This window comes from Dendropsophus ebraccatus, chromosome 2 (assembly GCF_027789765.1).
Source record: "Dendropsophus ebraccatus isolate aDenEbr1 chromosome 2, aDenEbr1.pat, whole genome shotgun sequence".
In the NCBI taxonomy this organism is placed as follows: Eukaryota; Metazoa; Chordata; class Amphibia; order Anura; family Hylidae; genus Dendropsophus; species Dendropsophus ebraccatus.
The window spans coordinates 47,319,236-47,337,415 of NC_091455.1; the positions used below are offsets into that span (position 1 = coordinate 47,319,236).

Below are 18,180 nucleotides of genomic sequence, written 5' to 3' on the forward strand. Positions count from 1 at the left end.
CAGACTCCCTTGGGCGTCAACAATTTTTCAGTCACCAGTAATCAAACGACGAGCGTTCAGGTTCAAACGAACCCAAATGTACTAGAGGTTCGCTCATCTCTAGTCATTCAGTCATTGATATGTGCCGTCATATGTATAAATGTACCCTTAGGGTACAAACCCACTTGGCGGGTCTGCAGCGAGTCTCCATGCTGCGTTTTTGCAGCGAGACTCGCTGCAGATCCCGGCCCTATGCTTTTAATGGCAGACAAACACGCAGCAGGGATGTACATCCCTGCTGCGAGTTTGTCTGCAGCCCTCCCCATTAACCCCCCGGCCGCCGGAGCTGATACTTCACTTGATCCCGGCTGAAGGACCAGGTGAAGTATATGCTCCAGCCAGCCACCCGCAGCCCCGGCTGCCCGATCGCCCCACCGCAGCCCCGGCCGCCCCCCCCGCAGCCCCGGCCACCCGATCGCCCCCCCGCCGCCCCGGCCGCCAGATCGCCCCCCCCCGCAGCACCGATCGCACGCCCCCCCCCCCGCAGCACCGATCGCTTACACGACCCCCTGCAGCCCCGGCCGCTCGATCGGTGCTGCGGGGGGGGGGGGGGGGCGTGCGATCGGTGCTGCGGGGGGGCGATCGGGCGGCCGGGGCTGCGGGGGAGCGATCGGGCGGCTGGGGCTGCGGGGGGGCGGCCGGGGCTGCGGGGGGGCGATCGGGCGGCCGGGGCTTCGGGGGGGGGGGCCGGGGCTGCGGGGGGGGCGATCTGGCGGCCGGGGCTGCGGGGGGGGCGATCGGGCGGCCGGGGCTGCGGGGGGGTGGCCGGGGCTGCGGGGGGGGGCGATCGGGCGGCCGGGGCTGCGGGCGGCTGGCTGGAGCATATACTTCACCTGGTCCCCGCTCCGGCTTGCTGAAGACATCGGGAACCGCCGGAGCCGGGATCAGGTGAAGTATCAGCTCCGGCGTCCGGGGGGTTAATGGGGTGGGCTGCAGACAAACTCGCAGCAGGGATGTACATCCCTGCTGCGTGTTTGTCTGCCATTAAAAGCATAGGGCCGGGATCTGCAGCGAGTCTCGCTGCAAAAACGCAGCATGGAGACTCGCTGCAGACCCGCCAAGTGGGTTTGTACCCTTAAAGTGGTACTCCAGGCATTTATATTTTTAAAAATGTTTTGCTGTATTTAAACTATGTGGCTATGTTCACACAACCTCAAAAATAGAGAAAGGGCGGACAATTTTGATATTTTAAAAAACGCCAGTTATTGCCACGATTTAACTGACTGCAATGGTAATGCATTGAAGTCAATGGAAAGACAGACGTCCAATGCACACAATGTATTGAATAACACGTTTTTACAGTGGACATCAAAATATTGAACCTGATCATTATTTTTGGACTTCTCTTGCAAACAGTGGGTGGTTTTATTAGTTGTTCTCACAGAGTTTTTCTTTTTTAACCCTTAGGGGACACAGCCAGTTTTGGCGTTTATGACACGGCCACATTTTTTAAATAGGACTTGTGTCACTTTAAAGGGGACCTGTCACCCCAGCTGCTGCCTGACTATTTTTTGACAGCAATTCTCGTCTTATTGCTAGCCATTTTACAAAGGGTGATATTTGCCTATTTGTCCACTTTTTTACAGGATAGGTGTCCGATTGCAGGGGTCTGACTGCTGGGGCCCTCCATGATCTGCCATTTTTCCAATGAATGTATATATTGTTTTAGATAACATTTGAATTGTATTTGAATTTACTACAGCATTTGGCTGTGCAACGCATTTTGAGATCCATAGAGATACATAGATGATAGTGACCTAAAGCCTGCTCAAAAGCGCTGTAGATTTGGGATTGCCAGGGGAGAGGTCACATGGGAGCCATTGGGGTCTAAGCAGTGTCGGGACATGGAAATAACACTGCACCACGAGAATGCTATCAGACCTGGTAAGTATGCATGCAAGCTACTTTAAAGGATGGTATGGTGGGTCTCAGTGTATATTTATAAAAGGTAAAGGTACTGTACGGGGCTTTTATCAAGGCAGGCCTTCAAATACACTGTTCAAACATGAAGCCCCCTACCCATGCCCCACAGGGACGATGAATCAGAGGCCGCCTCATGGCAGTCGCAGATATTCTACACCAGCTCTGAGCCAGTGTAGATTTTCGCTATGCTTTAGGTCTACTAGCAGGTATAGGAGGAGGTCACGCCTCCTTCCTGCCGTGCTGTGCCCCCTGCTCGTCCATCAAGTGAGCAGGGCGTACAATGGTAAAAAGTCACAAATTTTTAAGTCAATCAAAAAATTTGCGCTTTTCTTTGTAAATCCCCACCATGTACAGTATATAAAGCTCTTGTTTGTCCAGTTTGGAAAATCCATTGGCATATGCCATAAGTCTTCTGAGGCAATAGCATTGTTTTGCATTCTTATCTCTTTGTCAAGAATGGTTGCAGTGAGCATCTGCCCTGGAGGACTTGTCCTTTCCAGCATTAGTAGACAGCTATAGCATACATTTTTGTGTATACTAAATATTTTATTTAGTATCTCTATCTATCTATCTATCTATCTATCTATCTATCTATCTATCTATCTATCTATCTATCCATCTATCTACAGTATCTATATGTCCACATTTTAGCAATATATACTGTATTTTCCGGCGTATAAGATTACTTTTTAACCCCGAAAAATCTTGTCAGAAGTCGGGGGTCGTCTTATACGCCGGGAATGGTCGCCCCATATGGTGGGGAGGCTCAAAAATGGCCCGCATCCCCACCGCTCGGCTACTCGGGAGAGATTCGGAAGAATGACAGAGGCTTTGGGAGGCGCCGTGATCCCAGGTGCTATTTGTAGCGCGGGACCGCGCCCGCTAATAGCCGCGGTCCTGGACTACAAATAGCACCCGGGATCACGGCGGTTCAGAGGGGATAGATAGATAGATAGAAACTGACAGCTGCATTTAAAGCCGCACTTCCCAGAGAACCTGCTGATATGCTGCCGTTACTTTCACCCCTCTCCTCCCCCACATTGTTTATAAAATCGCTAAATGCTCTTATGCACAATACTTGCTTAAAGGGAACCTGTCACCCCCTGTGCCGGGTTGAAAGCCTCCCGACCCCCCGCTGGAGCACCCTATACTCACCTGATCCCGCCGGGTCCCGCTTCTGGAGGTGGTCGGGTGACTGAGATATGAGCGCCCGAAGCCTGGCGCGCCCGCTCCTCAGATGAGTCCAACGCTCATAGAGAATGACAGGCGAGTCCGACGCGTTGGACTCATCTGAGGAGCGCGCGCGCCAGGCTTCGGGCGCTCATATCTCACCCGGCCACCTCCAGAAGCGGGAGCCGGCGGGATCAGGTGAGTATAGGGTGCTCCAGCGGGGGGTTGGGAGCCTGTCACCCTGGCACAGGGGGTGACAGGTCCTCTTTAAGAGCATTTAGGGCGTTGCTTGGGGCCGGAAAGCATCTGTAATCTGTAATTCCATGCGAGAAATTGCTAAGAAATTGAAGATTTCCTACAACGGTGTGTACTACTCCCTTCAGAGGACAGCACAAACAGGCTCTAACCAGAGTAGAAAAAGAAGTGGGAGGCCGCGTTGCACAACTAAGCAAGAAGATAAGCACATTAGAGTCTCTAGTTTGAGAAACAGACGCCTCACAGGTCCCCAACTGGCATCTTCATTAAATAGTACCCGCAAAACACCAGTGTCAACATCTACAGTGAAGAGGTGGCTGCAGGATTTTGGCCTTCAGGGCAGAGTGGCAAAAAAAAAGCCATATCTGAGACTGGCCAATAAAAGAAAAAGATTAGGATGGGCAAAAGAACACAGACATTGGACAGAGGAAGACTGGAAAAAAGTGTTGTGGGCGCATGAATCCAAGTTTGAGGTGTTTGGATCACAAAGAAGAACGCTTGTGAGACGCAGAACAAATGAAAAGATGCTGGAAGAATGCCTGACGCCATTTGTTAAGCATGGTGGAGGTAATGTGATGGTCTGGGGTTGCTTTGGTGCTGGTAAGGTTGGAGATTTGTACAGGGTAAAAGGGATTCTGAAAAAGGAAGGCTATCACTCAATTTTGCAATGCAGTGGACAGCGCTTGATTGGAGCCAATTTCACCCTACAACAGGGCAATGACCCTAAACACACCTCCAGATTGTGCAAGAACTATTTACAGCAGAAGCAGGCAGCTAGTATTCTATCGGTAATGGAGTGGCCAGCGCAGTCACCAGATCTGAACCCCAGCTGTTGAGCTGTTGTGGGAGCAGCTTGACCGTATGGTACACCAGAAGTGCCCATTCAACTTGTGGGAGCTGCTTCTAGAAGCGTGGGGTGCAATTTCTCCAGCTTACCTCAACAGATTAATAGCTAGAATGCCAAAGGTGTGCAATGCTGTAATTGCTGCAAAAGGTGGATTCTTTGACGAAAGCAAAGTTTGATGTAAAAACAATGTTATTTCAAATACAAATCATTATTTCTAACCTTGTCAATGTCTTGACTCTATTTTCTATTCATTTCACAACGTATGGTGGTGAATAAGTGTGACTTTTCATGGAAAACACACAATTGTTTGGGTGACCCCAAACTTTTGAACGGTAGTGTACATGAGTACGAGAAGTTCTTCTTGCAAGTATCTACACCCCATACACTACCCTTGCTACAAAGTCTTTTTCTATTCTTTCCTCTCTCTGTAGTCTACCTCAAGTGTTGCGCTATTTTTGCACTAAGCACAATTGAGCAGTTACCTACTGTGTGTTTTTGTATTGCACTAAAGTTTCTTAAGTAAAGTATCAACCGTTGGTTAAGTTTTAGACTCACCTTACTCGCACCTGCACCTTCACACACACAATTGTCCTCTTGTCAAACGCATAGCCTGCGTGTCCGGGGCCACAGTGACAGAAGTCCGTCCAAACACCAGAAGTCTACCAGCAGTCACTGTGGTGAGGTACTGGTGTATGTTAGCTCAGCCAAAGGTGTTAGTTTTCGTGACACCAGTGCTAGTCCAGCACACAGGTGTGATGTTGATACCTGCTTGTTTTGCTTGCTATGTTGTGGGTCCCTTGGGCTTCTGTCACGGCAGTCCTGAGTGGCAACCAACCCACATGGACTGTCGGTACCGCCACCCACAGAAAGGGAAAAAATTACCCAAGGTGTGCGGTGGTGTATGTATGGGTGCAGGTGAAGACAGAAGATGAGTCCAGTGCGTTTATATAAAAATATAACAGCTTTACTGTAGAACTTTGCTGGTTACAGTACACGTTTTCATAGAGAATAATCTTAACACACACTTGAGTGCTTGACCTTAGTGCCGGAGGTAGGTGCTTGAGAAGAGTTGCAGCAGTGCTTGTAGAGTAGAGAGTAGAGGAGAGAAGTTTGCCAGAGTAGCCCCAACCCAATGTAGCCTTGTACTCTGCCAGATATTTTAAGTGAAGTGTTACTCGTATTCACGTTTAGACACTGTCTTACCACCTTCTGCCCTCTGGTAGCATAGAACGCGTCCCAGTGGGGTTGTGCGAGCCAGCTGGGGTTATCTGGGTGTAGTTAGGTGTCCAAGTCTTCCCAGTTACCTGCACTGCGCAGTAGGATACGTAGACCTTTATATACTGTTGCTTTGTACTACTGAGGCTACCTCCTATCTCTTTCAGGATACTGCCCTGCACTTTTAAGATGTGTGCCTAGCGTGGGTCAGAGTGTTCCTTGGTGACTCCTTACCCTTGTTGTTGCTTAGCACTATATAGTGAGTATAAAAGTTTGGCTGAAAGAACTGTTGGTCTCCATCTGCATCTGCTAACTTTAGTGACTAGACTCAACTGAACTAACTCACTTCCTCCCACATGGAGCTAGTTAACTCCTACCTGAGAGAAAAGTTTTTTGACAGGTGCAAAGAACACTAACAGTGGGACACCACAGTCACAGCACCAGTGTGCAGCAGCCCAGGCTACGCCAGAATGCATTGAGAACAATAAAACATAAAAATACATTTAAAGTGACACTGTCACCCCCTTTTTGGATTATGACTTCTCTACACAGATGTAAAGGGTAAATTTTGCAGTTTTCATACCATATATCATATGTTATGGTGCTTGTTCAAGTAAAAAGTGATCTTTTATCATCTGCAGATTGAGCAACCTGGGCGGGCTTTCATAGGAGCCGGTCTACTGCGCCCTTGTGGGTGGGGCTAAGTGGCGCTTCAGGTGAGAAGCTCTGTCCTGGTGGCACAATCCGCAGATGATAGTAGTTCACTTTTAACTGGAACAAGCACCATGACGTATGATATAAAATAGGGTATGAAAACTGCAAACTTTACCCTTTACACCTGTGTAGAAAAGTCATAATGCAAAAAAAGGGGGTGACAGTGTCACTTTAAATCAAAATGAAAGTCTGGATTAATATCCTATGGAGATCAAAGTTGAAAATCAAACTACAGGCTGCTGTAACTTCAGTGGAAATGTCTCAAGACAAGTAAATGAGGCTTAGTAGTGTGTGTGGCCTCCACGTGCCTGTATATGACCTCCCTACAGCACCTGGCCGTGCTCCCGATGAGGTGGCAAATGTTCTCTTAGATCTGGATTAAAGCACCGGTCAACTCCTCGATAGTCTGTGGGCCAACGTTTCTTTGGTGGATGGAATGAGACATGATGTCCCAGATCAGTTGGATTCAGGTCTTGGGAACAGGCAGGTCAGCATCAATGTCTTTATGGCTCCCAAAAAATGCCTTCCCACACCATAACTGACCCATTCCCAAACTGGCCATGCTGGAGGATGTTGCACGCAGCAGAACTTTCTCCACAATGTCACCAGACTTCTGTCACACGTGCTTAGTGTGAACCTGCTGTCATCCGTGAAGAGCACAGGGCACCAATGTTGAATCTGCATATCTTGGTGTTCTCTGCACATGCAATCGCCCTGCACAGTGTTGGGCTTTAAGCACGACACCGACTTGCAAACCTTGGGGCCTAATAACCCCCCCTCCCCCATGGATTCTGCTTTTAAGAGTTTGAACAGACACATGGATATTAGTGGCCTGCTGGAGGTCATTATGCAGGGCTATGGTACTGCTCCTCCTTGCACAAAGGAGCAGGTAGCAGTCCTGCTGCTGGGTTGTTGCCCTACAGCCCCCTCCACGTCTCTGGTGTACTCACCTGTTTTCTGGTATGTGCTTCATGCTCTCGACCCTGTGCTGATAGACGCAGCTAACCTTTTTGCCACTGCTTGCATTGATGTGCCCTGGATGAATAACTTCTGCAGGTTGTAGACACCACCTTATGCACCTCTAGGGCTGAGAGCAATGACAAAATGCAAAAGTGACCAAAACAAGAGCCAAAAGGGATGAGAACAGAGAAATGGTCTGTGGTCACCAGGACCACTGCAGGATGGCGCCTTTATAGGGGCTGTGTTGCTTATTGCCAATCATTTCTACCTGTTGTCTGTTCCATTTACACAACAGCAGCAGAAATGGCTTCACAGTCAGTGTCACTTCATAACTGCCAGCCTTCATAAATTCCCCCTTTATGTTGAAGTCAGCGTGCCCTGAGGCCATTGTAACTTGAGGGACGACTGTGTTGTAATGCCAAGAAGAATTATACAAATTACGGAATAAAGCCACCCAATAATTATCAAGAGAGCATAGACCTTGGTTGTACCCATAAATCCTTTTACTGGGAGGTCTTCTTCACAAATGCAGCGTCATTTACAATATGTTTCCGAAAAGGTATCAAGGAAAAGCAGACCGGTACTGAGCTCATGGATACCATACGGACCAGGAGTACAGGGAAGCAAACAAATAATCCCTTGGTGGTGGTGGTGGTGCACAGTCTTGAACAAACAGATCATATGATGGTGTAGAAGGATGCAGATGCACCCAACTCCAGCAGGTTAGGAAAGCAAAAGCTCTGAAGAGCCACAGGCAATAGTAAAACAGAGGTTTTGCGGTCACAGCCGTTTCATCATAAGGTATGAAGCAGAATGGCTGCTCTGCTGCTGCCTGTGGCTCTTCGGGGCTTTTGTCTTCCTTACCTGCTGTAGTTTTAGTAGAAAAGTCTTTATTACTACAAGCAGCTGATTGCCATCTACATCCTTCTACATCACTACATTATTTTAGTAGACCCCTAGACCCCTGCCCTAGGTTTGGAGGCCTAGGTTTAAGCGGATGTTGCCAAAACCTAGGAGAAATTAAAAATAAATAAATAAAATATATTTTTATATATATATATATATATATATATATATATATATATATATATATATATATTGCATATTATAACTGGATACATTCAAATCAGCAAGAATTTCATATACTGGAAATCCATGTCTTGCAGGAAATGATCTTTTCTAATGCACTGTGGGCCATTGTGGATACGGTGGAATTTATGTAATGCTAATGTAAATGACAGAGAATTGAGATGAGACAGAATGATTCATTTATACATTTATTTCTATCCTGCATATGCATTCAGACTGAAATGAAGAAAGTAATGCAGTCATTGTACAGACATTTGACATAAATGTTCAACAGTTACATGCATGCATACAGAATCCAAAGGACGATTGGTATGGAGGTAATCAACATCCTACTTATTACAAAGTCACATTTCCTCTTCCTGTAAATCAAAGGCAGCAAGAATGGAAACATTAATAAAAGCGCCATTAGATATGTTTGAGAAGAAGCTAATGCAGATTACGTTGATGCAGATGAAGAAGAGCAAAAAGAAGCATTTTGGTTCATTTGGCCGGAATAATGAAGGAGCAGAGAGAATGGCTGAATTATAATGGAACATGCTGCATCCCAGTAATACACAGCAAACAAAGATCTGATCCTTAGAATTGAAAGTTAGACATTAACCTGAGCACCTTGTAAAGACGACGCAACAATATCTTTCTGGTTCTTGTGCTCTTCTTGCAACTGTACAATGATGCCGAACACTTACAATCCTACTGACATTCATTGTGATGTTTGTATACTTGCTGTCTTAAAAAAATACATTACAAACATTATTGAAACTTTATTAAATCTTTCCATGTCGGGAAGGTCAGACGGTTATTGGTAGATATATGTGAGGAGGATGTAAAAGTAGCATTTGTGCTTTTGTCGTTTGTTCTTTGCAGCATTCAGGATAGTTACTGAAACGAATATCGTACAAATATAAATTTATATGTATATACATATATATTTACAGAGCAAAAAAATTATCAAACTATTTGACAACAGAAATAATATACAGAAAAAACTGAACTTACACAAAAACTTGGTGCTACTGATGTGGTCAAACATCATGAACACTTAAGCTTTGTGTTTGGTGCATTAACTATTAATATTAGTCTATTAACTAGTGATGAGCGACTTGCAGTATTTGAATCCCGCAGCCCGGAGAAGATGCATCTATCTTCTCCAGGCAGCAGGTTTCAAGTGTCGAGCAATAAGGTTCACGTGAACCCAAACTTACTGTAAGTTCACTCATCCCTACTATTGTTGCTAGGTTGAGTGTTCGATCACTCTTTGTTATAAAAGTAAGAATCCTTGTGGCTTGTTACCATGTACTAAACATGCTCCATACTATTTATCATTGTGCAATTTGTATATGGTTTTCTTTAGCTCACTAAAATCTCTTGGCTACAGGATAAATAAGATCTACCTATATTTTAAGTATAGTGAAATATTCTATAGCAGAAGCAGTCACTGCATTTTTAGGATAAGGTGTTTATTGGGTTAAATATATGTTTACATTCAGAGTGGATTCATATGAAATCTCAGTTTGCTACAATGTTATTCAACTTTTTGATAGGCATAAGGCTAGTTTTCCACCTCAGGTTTTGGACATCTAAAGCTTTCCCGGCTGACCACTGCCCGCACATAAAAAGCAAGCAGTGTTGTTCTAACCCTCGAAGTATAAGTTGGAAATGTTTAATTTATATTACAGTGTCTCAGGTGACTACTATATAGAGCATGTAAGGATATTATTTCATGGGTAGGCCCGTGCCTGATGGGAGTGCCAATCAGGTTGATCAGCACTTACTTAAAGGGGTTATCCAGCGCTACAAAAACATGGCCACTTTTCTCCCTCTCTTTTCTCGAGATTGGGTGGGGTTTCAAACTCAGTTCCATCGAAGTAAATGGAGCTTAATTGCAAACCACACTTGAACTGGAGACAAGAGAGGGGGAAAAGTGGCCATGCTTTTGTAGCGCTGGATAACCCCTTTAGGAAGCCTATTGCATTACTAAGTTATTATGTGGATAGGGGTTGCACAAATGCTCGCTGGATTGCCATGCTGCTCTTTACCTCTATCTTTGTTGGTCACAGATCCCCTACTTCACAGTGAGATGTACAGTCGACAAATGTTGGTTGTTAAAAGGGTATTTCAGAGGGAAAAAATGTTTCTAAATCAACTGGTGTCAGAAAGTTATACAGATTTGTAAATTACTTCTGTTAAAAAATCTCAAGCCTTCCACTACTTATCAGCTGCTGTATGTCTTGCAGGAAGTGGTGTATTCTTTCTAGTCTGACACAGTGCAGTCTGTTGCCACCTCTGTCTGTGATAGGAACTGTCCAGAGCAGTAGCAAATCCCCATAGAAAACCTCTTTTGCTTTCTGACACCTATTGATGAAAAACATTGTACCCTCTGGAGTACCCCTTTAAACCTGCTTTAATATTACAACCATCTGAGGAACTGGTATTTGCTTGTCCTTTGGCTGAATTTCGCCTTCATGCACTATAGTCAGCCCAACAGTATCTCAAAGATCTTTAATATTTAGGATAAGTAAAAGAGGTGAAGGACATTTAGGAATAAAATTAATGCTATGCCTAGTAATAAAGTGCCATTAATTGAAGTCTGTGCTTTATTACCATTATTATATATAATAAAATGATGGATACTTTTTAGGTGCTCTATGTATTATGTTGCACACTCCTCTAACTGTAATTCTTGGTTATTTAAACCACTAATGATCATGTTTAGATTTCTAAAGGTGCGTTTACACAGAACGATTATCGTTTGAATTGTCGAAATAATGATTGCATTTAAGCGATAAACGGCTCGTGTAAACAACGTACGATCAAGCAACGAGCGAAAAATCGTTCATTGTGATCTTTCACCACGTTCTCAAATCATCGTTGGTCGTTCGCTAAAAATTCGCAGATTGCTATGTGTAAACAGTCTTTCAAAGATTCACCCTACGTGTGAGATGGGCTTAAGTGATCTTAAAAACAATCGCAATAACGATTTTTCTAACAAATTTTCTAACATTTTTCTAACGATTTATTAGCCAAAAAACTTATATAACTTATCGTTATAAAAACCAAACTGTTGCTTCAAAATAGTTAAGTGATCGATTGGGCGAATTATCCCTTTGTGTAAACGGACCACTAGTGGAAAGTATTTACTGTAGTTTATTGATCACATGGTTCCTATCAAAGCTCAATCTTGCCATCTGATTAAATAGTGAGGATTACCTGAGAAGCATAGATGGTTTTATCATTTGAGATTTTAATTGTGATCAGTTTAATTGTGGGCTGATCAATAATGTGTGCATGTAATCTTTTCATTTCTGCTGAAATATTGTAGCATACAATTACATTATGCTGTTTAGATGTGCTCATAAAATAGGTCCCCTTCTTGATCCCAATCCATGTCACTGTCTTTTATTCTAAAGAGAGGAAGGACATATGTTTGTTTCCCCATTCCCCTTCACACCCATTGTGGGACACTGTGGTAAGACCCCTGAGGCCATTTTTTGTTTTCTAAAGTTGTGATATCTGTGAAAAGTCCTGAATAGGGATCTGGTAAAAGGAATGTTGTCACTTAGGTTAAAAGTGAATACCAGATGCAGTCCATACAATCTGGGCATCATTGATAATGCAGGAATTTGGGAAATTCAACTGGTTATCTGGTCCATTCTTTAAAAAAACAATTTATAATGTTCTGAAATAAGATATAACTGGCTGCACTAGTAGTCACTTGTCCATGTTGAGAGAGATCAGGAAACTAGGGGACTAAGGGACTCAGTAAGCTAAGGGCCCTATTAGACAGCCTGATGCTTCATATAAACCAGTGCCAATTAACATAAATTTGTGCTTGTTTACAGAGACTATTACACAGCTCAAGTGCCAGGTGGGTAGAGCCACACAAACAATCCAGCAATTGCCCCTAAAATTGGGCCCTGAGAAGAGATTGTGGATCGGTAAGGTGAATAATACTTATTTTATTATTTTACAACATTGTGAACTGTTTAAACAAAGAAATTATTTTATGGGGCCAAACAACACTAAGATATAATTTATGTTAGTTTATTATAACATTCGTGGTGCGAATAATAGATGTTTTAGTGTAGCCGTACCCATGTAGTTTGATGGATTTTTAAGTAGTAATGATTTATTAAATAGTTAAAAAATACCTATTAATGATAGTAGGAGTAGATTATAGTAAGCCTTGCAAACCACCAACGCATCCAACTCTCCTTTTGATGTTCAGTATGAGCCTCCGCTATACAAAAATATACACTTACAATCTGTCTTGTCCTCACACCTTTCTCCATCTTATTTTATACAGTATTCTAAACATGTAAGACATGCTATGCTATCTTCTCATGTGTCCTGAGACCTGTTTTGTGTGGAGAGGTAGCGTATTGCATTAATAGACAGGACTTCCTGCTACTATTTCTATGCATGTAGCTTTATTTACTGAGATATTGGGCAACTCTATAAGATGTATTTCATAAAAGACCCAAGTTATGTAATACATCGGGACAAGGAAGGAGCTTTAAAATGAATTCCCTGTTACCACTTCTGTACATGTAGTTTTATGTACCTAGTTGGTAGTCTACCAGACCGGAAGACCAATAGTTACCAGACAATCTGAAGTGCAAAAAGCAATGAACGGAATACATTGTGGAAGTGTGTGTGTCTGTGTATGATTGGGGGGGTAAACAGATTTACAAACTTTTCCATTAACGTGTAGCTATGGAGTTACTTCAGCTGGGGCACTCTAGAAAAGGTAAGTAACCCGTGAAAGGTAAGCAACATAATTTCATAGGTTCTCATACAACTCAAGCTCTTGTCTCTGGTATCAGTAAATAGAAGTACAAAATAAAGAGAATATTCTTTTGAACTTTTAAAGGTTTTACTGTAGTTTGGGGTCAGAGTTGACAATGTCCCTTTAAAGGGGTATTCTGGGCAATATTTTGCCTGGAAACCCCTTTTAAATTTCAAGGCACTAAACAGTTATCCTCCCATGATAGAGCATCTTTAAATTTTCTTCTGTGATGATTAGATAATATGATATATTAATATGTCTTATGTCAAATTTTCGGAATGACATAGTCTACTATAGACATTTATGAAAAATAGAAATACATTACATAATTGATTCTCTATTTTTACTGATTCTATTTACCTAAGGACCCATTCACATTTCACTTTATTTCATGTTCACATTCTCTGGGAAAGCTTCTAATGCACAAGACTTATGTATCCATGGGCACACAGAATACCAAAACATATGTCCTTTTGGAATAAGATGGGCCATTATTCATTTATATACCTTTTGATTATTGTATAGTAAAGAGCAGTCTGATATGCTTTCTTGTAGAGAGGAACACAGTAAAAATGTACAGTATAAGTTGTTGTTTTTTTTCCAAAGGGAATCAATATGTGTTAAAGGCTTCTGAAGTGAAATTAAACTAGATGTGAAAAGAGACTGATTTTTTTTTTTTAAAGGAACAATACACTGCGTTAATGTCTATTATATAGCCTGTACTAAGAAGGTACTTGACTCTAAGGTCCAAACATTAAAAAGATGGTGTTTTTTTTCTGGACTCTGCCTTACAAAATAATTGCCTTTAGTCTTGGTACAAAAATAGTACATGTAAATTATTACGGTCAATCACTGTACATATTAGCACATGTTCTATATATATGACAAATCGTATGTTTTTGTCATTGAGAGAGGGTACTTTTTTTTAAATTAATTTTTCTAGTCACAGTGAATGCAGCCACTTTCAGACTGGAAAATATCGTACTATAATAGCAATTGTATTTGTTGAAATATACTATAGTTGAATACTAATAATACAAAATTTAGTTTTACAATAGTTTCTTTAACTTTGTATAAATTTATTTTACATGTACAAGATATTCCTTAGAAGATTAAGTATATATACATTTTGAAGCTTTGTTTTGGAGGAAATATTTTGTAAAAATTAAAGGGTGTTTCTACCATTTTCTAACATTTTTGTTGTGTCAATGTATGGGAGTGGGAGAACCAAGGTTTTGTATTTACAAGTAAACTTTTCTATTTAGTGTTCTAATATATATTTGGTGAAAATCATTGTTAGGGTACAAACCCACTTGCCGGATCTGCAGCGAGTCTCCTTGCTGCGTTTTTGCAGCGACACTCACTGCAGATCCCAGCCCTATACTTTCATTAGCAGAGAAACTCGCAGCAGGGATGTACATCCCTGCTGCGATTTTGTCTGCAGCCCTCCCCATTAACCCCCTAGCCGCCGGACATTATACATTACCGGGTCCCCGTTCCTGCTTGCTTCGGGGCTCCCGGTGTCTTCACGGCCCGCCCGGCCAATCAGTGCGCTGCGGCGGGGCAGCGCACTGATTGGCCGGGCAGAACGTGCCGGGAGCTGCCGAAGCAAGCAGGAGCGGGGACCTGGTAATGTATATCCTGCCCGCCCCCCCTGCAGCCCCGATTGCCCCCGGCCGCATGATCGGCCCCCGCACCCCCCGGCCGTACGATAGCCCCCCGCAGCCCCGATCGCCCCGCACCCCCCGGCCGTACGGCCGGGGGGTGCGGGGGCCGATCATGCGGCCGGGGGGGGTGCGAGGGGCGATCATGCGGCCGGGGCGATCGGGGCTGCAGGGGGGGGCGGGCAGGATATACATTACCAGGTCCCCGCTCCTGCTTGCTTCGGCGGCTCCCGGCACGTTCCGCCCGGCCAATCAGTGCGCTGCCCCGCCGCAGCGCACTGATTGGCCGGGCGGGCCGTGAAGACACCGGGAGCCCCGAAGCAAGCAGGAACGGGGACCTGGTAATGTATAATGTCCGGCGGCTAGGGGGTTAATGGGGAGGGCTGCAGACAAAATTGCAGCAGGGATGTACATCCCTGCTGCGAGTTTTTCTGCTAATGAAAGTATAGGGCTGGGATCTGCAGCGAGTCTCGCTGCAAAAACGCAGCAAGGAGACTCGCTGCAGATCCGGCAAGTGGGTTTGTACCCTTAAATAGATTTACTGACTAGTATCATAGGGTATGCCAATCATGTATTATTAGTTTGCTGATCGATATGCCACACATGTTACTTTAGATAACACCTCTTTGGAAAGTGCACATCCTGAGATCTACTAAATTGTTGGTGGAACCAGCTGGTAATGAGGAAAACTGTGAACATCTATTATTTTCAAGCGTGACTGCTGCCAATCCACCAGGGCCGAATGGCCGTGCTGAATTGGCTTTGGGTAATAAGAGAAACAGAAGAGTTAATACATTTTAATGGAACCAGGCATAAAAATGATGGTATACAGAGATTTACTTTATGTGTCATCTACTCATGCCTACTTGATTCATAAGATGAAAAATATTGGGTAAAACCTGGCTTGTGATATGAAACCATATTAGTATTATGGCTGAAAATGCCCAAGACAAAGGCCAAGACCAATAATGGGTTTATCCTATGTGTCTTAAAAATTATTTTATTTTGGATCCTTTAATAATACAATGATTAAGTATTAAAAAAAATTCTTAACAAGGTTTATTTTATAGTGTGAATAAAGCCGAAGTAAAATGTATTTCCAGAGAAAAATATAGACAGCAATCAAGAGCCGATTTAGTTGATCAGCTCTTTTACTGAGCCTAATACATGGCTTGATAATCGTGTCAAGGGCTGCATGAACAAACACTAGATATTTCATACAGCCCTTTGCTTTAATCAACCATCAGCTGCACATCCCCTGTTACACGGGGGAACGTGTGGCCCATAATTTTTAAACATGTCACATTTGAGCGATCGGTTAACAAAGGTGCAATTGCCCTTTAGCTGATTGCTGGCCCTATTACACAGGGCCTTTTTTGCCCTTTAATCTGCTTGCGTAATAGGGTCTTTACATTGTAGAGAGAGAGAGAAATATTACCTGTTTTAATTAGTGTCAACGCTGCTGGAATTCAGGTTATTTTATCTATATTTGTAAGTTTCCGCAAGGAATAAATAAAGAGCTGCCATAACTCAAGTCTTCTTTTACTCTACCCAATATTGAGATTAATGGAGTATGCAAGTGAATGAGGCAAATAAATAGCATAGAGCATTCATTTTTAATTTTTTTTTTTAAACATAGATCACTGGAAGTATTCCTCAATTATACAAAGCTTCTGGATGGTGAATCCCTGGAGAAGTGGTATTATAAATCTCATTATAATGTAAAAGATACATAATCATTATAAAATGTGATTATATTAATTTTTCCCCCTTGATCTTTTTAAATGAAGATGATTAATTTTATTTTGTGTACTTGATAAACTGCTTGTTTTAAATGTTAAGATTCTTTTTATGTGTTAGTACTTTTTTTTTTTTATATATATATTGTAAGCGTAGCATTGTTCCCTCTTGTTATAGGGTAGTCAATAAATCTAGGCTGTGGATGGCTTTCAGATTGTCAGTTCCCCAGAACCTGCCTGCCGAAATGACAAAAATATTCAGACCAGTACAATAAATATATAACATAAAACCATACGCTCAGAAACAGGGAACACATTTCCACCTGACCTCAACTTGTGCTACATAAGATTTCTGTATGCCAGTACAATATTATAGACAGTACCCGTATTTGTCACAAAATGCAGAACATCTAAACTATTTCTACAGACAAATTAAAGATATTAGAAATTATAGGAAAAAAAATATATCTTCAAAATTGAAAAGGAAACATAACATCTCCATTTTAATATTTGTTGGATACAGCCTCTTTGATGTAAGTGACATAGTGTTACTGATGGAGGCTGGGTTCACACTACGTATATTTCAGTCAGTATTGTGGTCCTCATATTGCAACCAAAACCAGGAGTGGATTAAAAACATAGAAAGGATGTGTTCACACAATGTTGAAATTGAGTGGATGGCCGCCATTTAAAGGCAAATATTTGCTGTTATTTTAAAACAACGGCTGTTATATTGAAATAATGGCAGTTATTTACTGTTATATGGCGGCCATCCACTCAATTTCAACATTGTGTGAACACATCCTTTCTGTGTTTTTAATCCACTCCTGGTTTTGGTTGCAATATGAGGACCACAATACTGACTGAAATATGCGTAGTGTGAACCCAGCCTTAACTTGTTTTTTTTTTCATGCACAAAACACTACTGCTGTTAGCAGCTTTTTACTTGGATTTACACCCAAATGTATTAAGTTTTCTGGGGAAAAGGACACCCATCAGCACAATAATTTGTGCAGCACTCCCCATATATTGGCCAAGTCGTCTAATAGGCTTTGTAAACAAGCGCCAATCTATAAGATCAGCAATAGTTTACAGCAAGAAATGGGCCCTGTAACAAGGCCCTTACTCTAGGAGTACTCTATCGAAGCGTGCCAATTGGACTTGAGAAAGTGAGAAACCCCTGATGGTTCAAAATTCAGTGTTTCCCTATCTCAAAGCAGGAACAGATCTACTAGGTATCTTATGAGCCTAGTCATTGCTTCTGAGAGAATCCTGTGAACATGTCCTATATGCACATGCTATTTCGATATGGCACATAGCAATTTTGAGCCCCTGTTGAGAAGTGTGAGGGTTTAATGGGTGACAAATACATCTACTAACTTACTTTTTGGCCAACATGTAGAAGTTGTAATCTGAATGGGTTGTCCTAGTAGGGGAGCCATTTCATGCAAATTTGAGGGTTTGCACTCTACAGACTATGAGCCACGATCATCTCCCAAAATTCCAAAAAGCACTCATATTCTCTAGTTGCTTTCACTTGAGATCAGATCTCAGAATTGTGTCTAGAACTACTGGTTGGTCATCTTTGTTTATGGCTTATGGTGTCTCAGAATAAAGGACATAATCTTTTATTGTTCCCTATGTCACTTGAAGAAATGCAGTAGATTTATTGTATTGGCAAGCAAATAGTGCCAAAAATGTGCCCCCATGCAAATGTGCAAGTAGTCATGCAATAATGTATATCATTACAAGAAGTCCAAAAGATCACGAGGTGCATTG

General features: G+C 42.7%; 1 long non-coding RNA gene across 2 annotated transcripts in view; it reads left to right on the forward strand.

Annotated features, from left to right (window-relative positions):
- The window catches only part of LOC138783159 (uncharacterized), a 75,597-nt gene that overhangs the window by 769 nt on the left and 56,648 nt on the right, over positions 1–18,180 (forward strand). Inside the window, exons 2-3 of one of the 2 annotated variants that reach the window (XR_011361643.1) lie at positions 12,052–12,152; positions 16,302–16,361. This is a non-coding gene — a long non-coding RNA (uncharacterized lncRNA). The remainder of the gene's footprint in view (positions 1–12,051; positions 12,153–16,301; positions 16,362–18,180) is intronic. The other variant, XR_011361644.1, reaches the window with a different exon arrangement.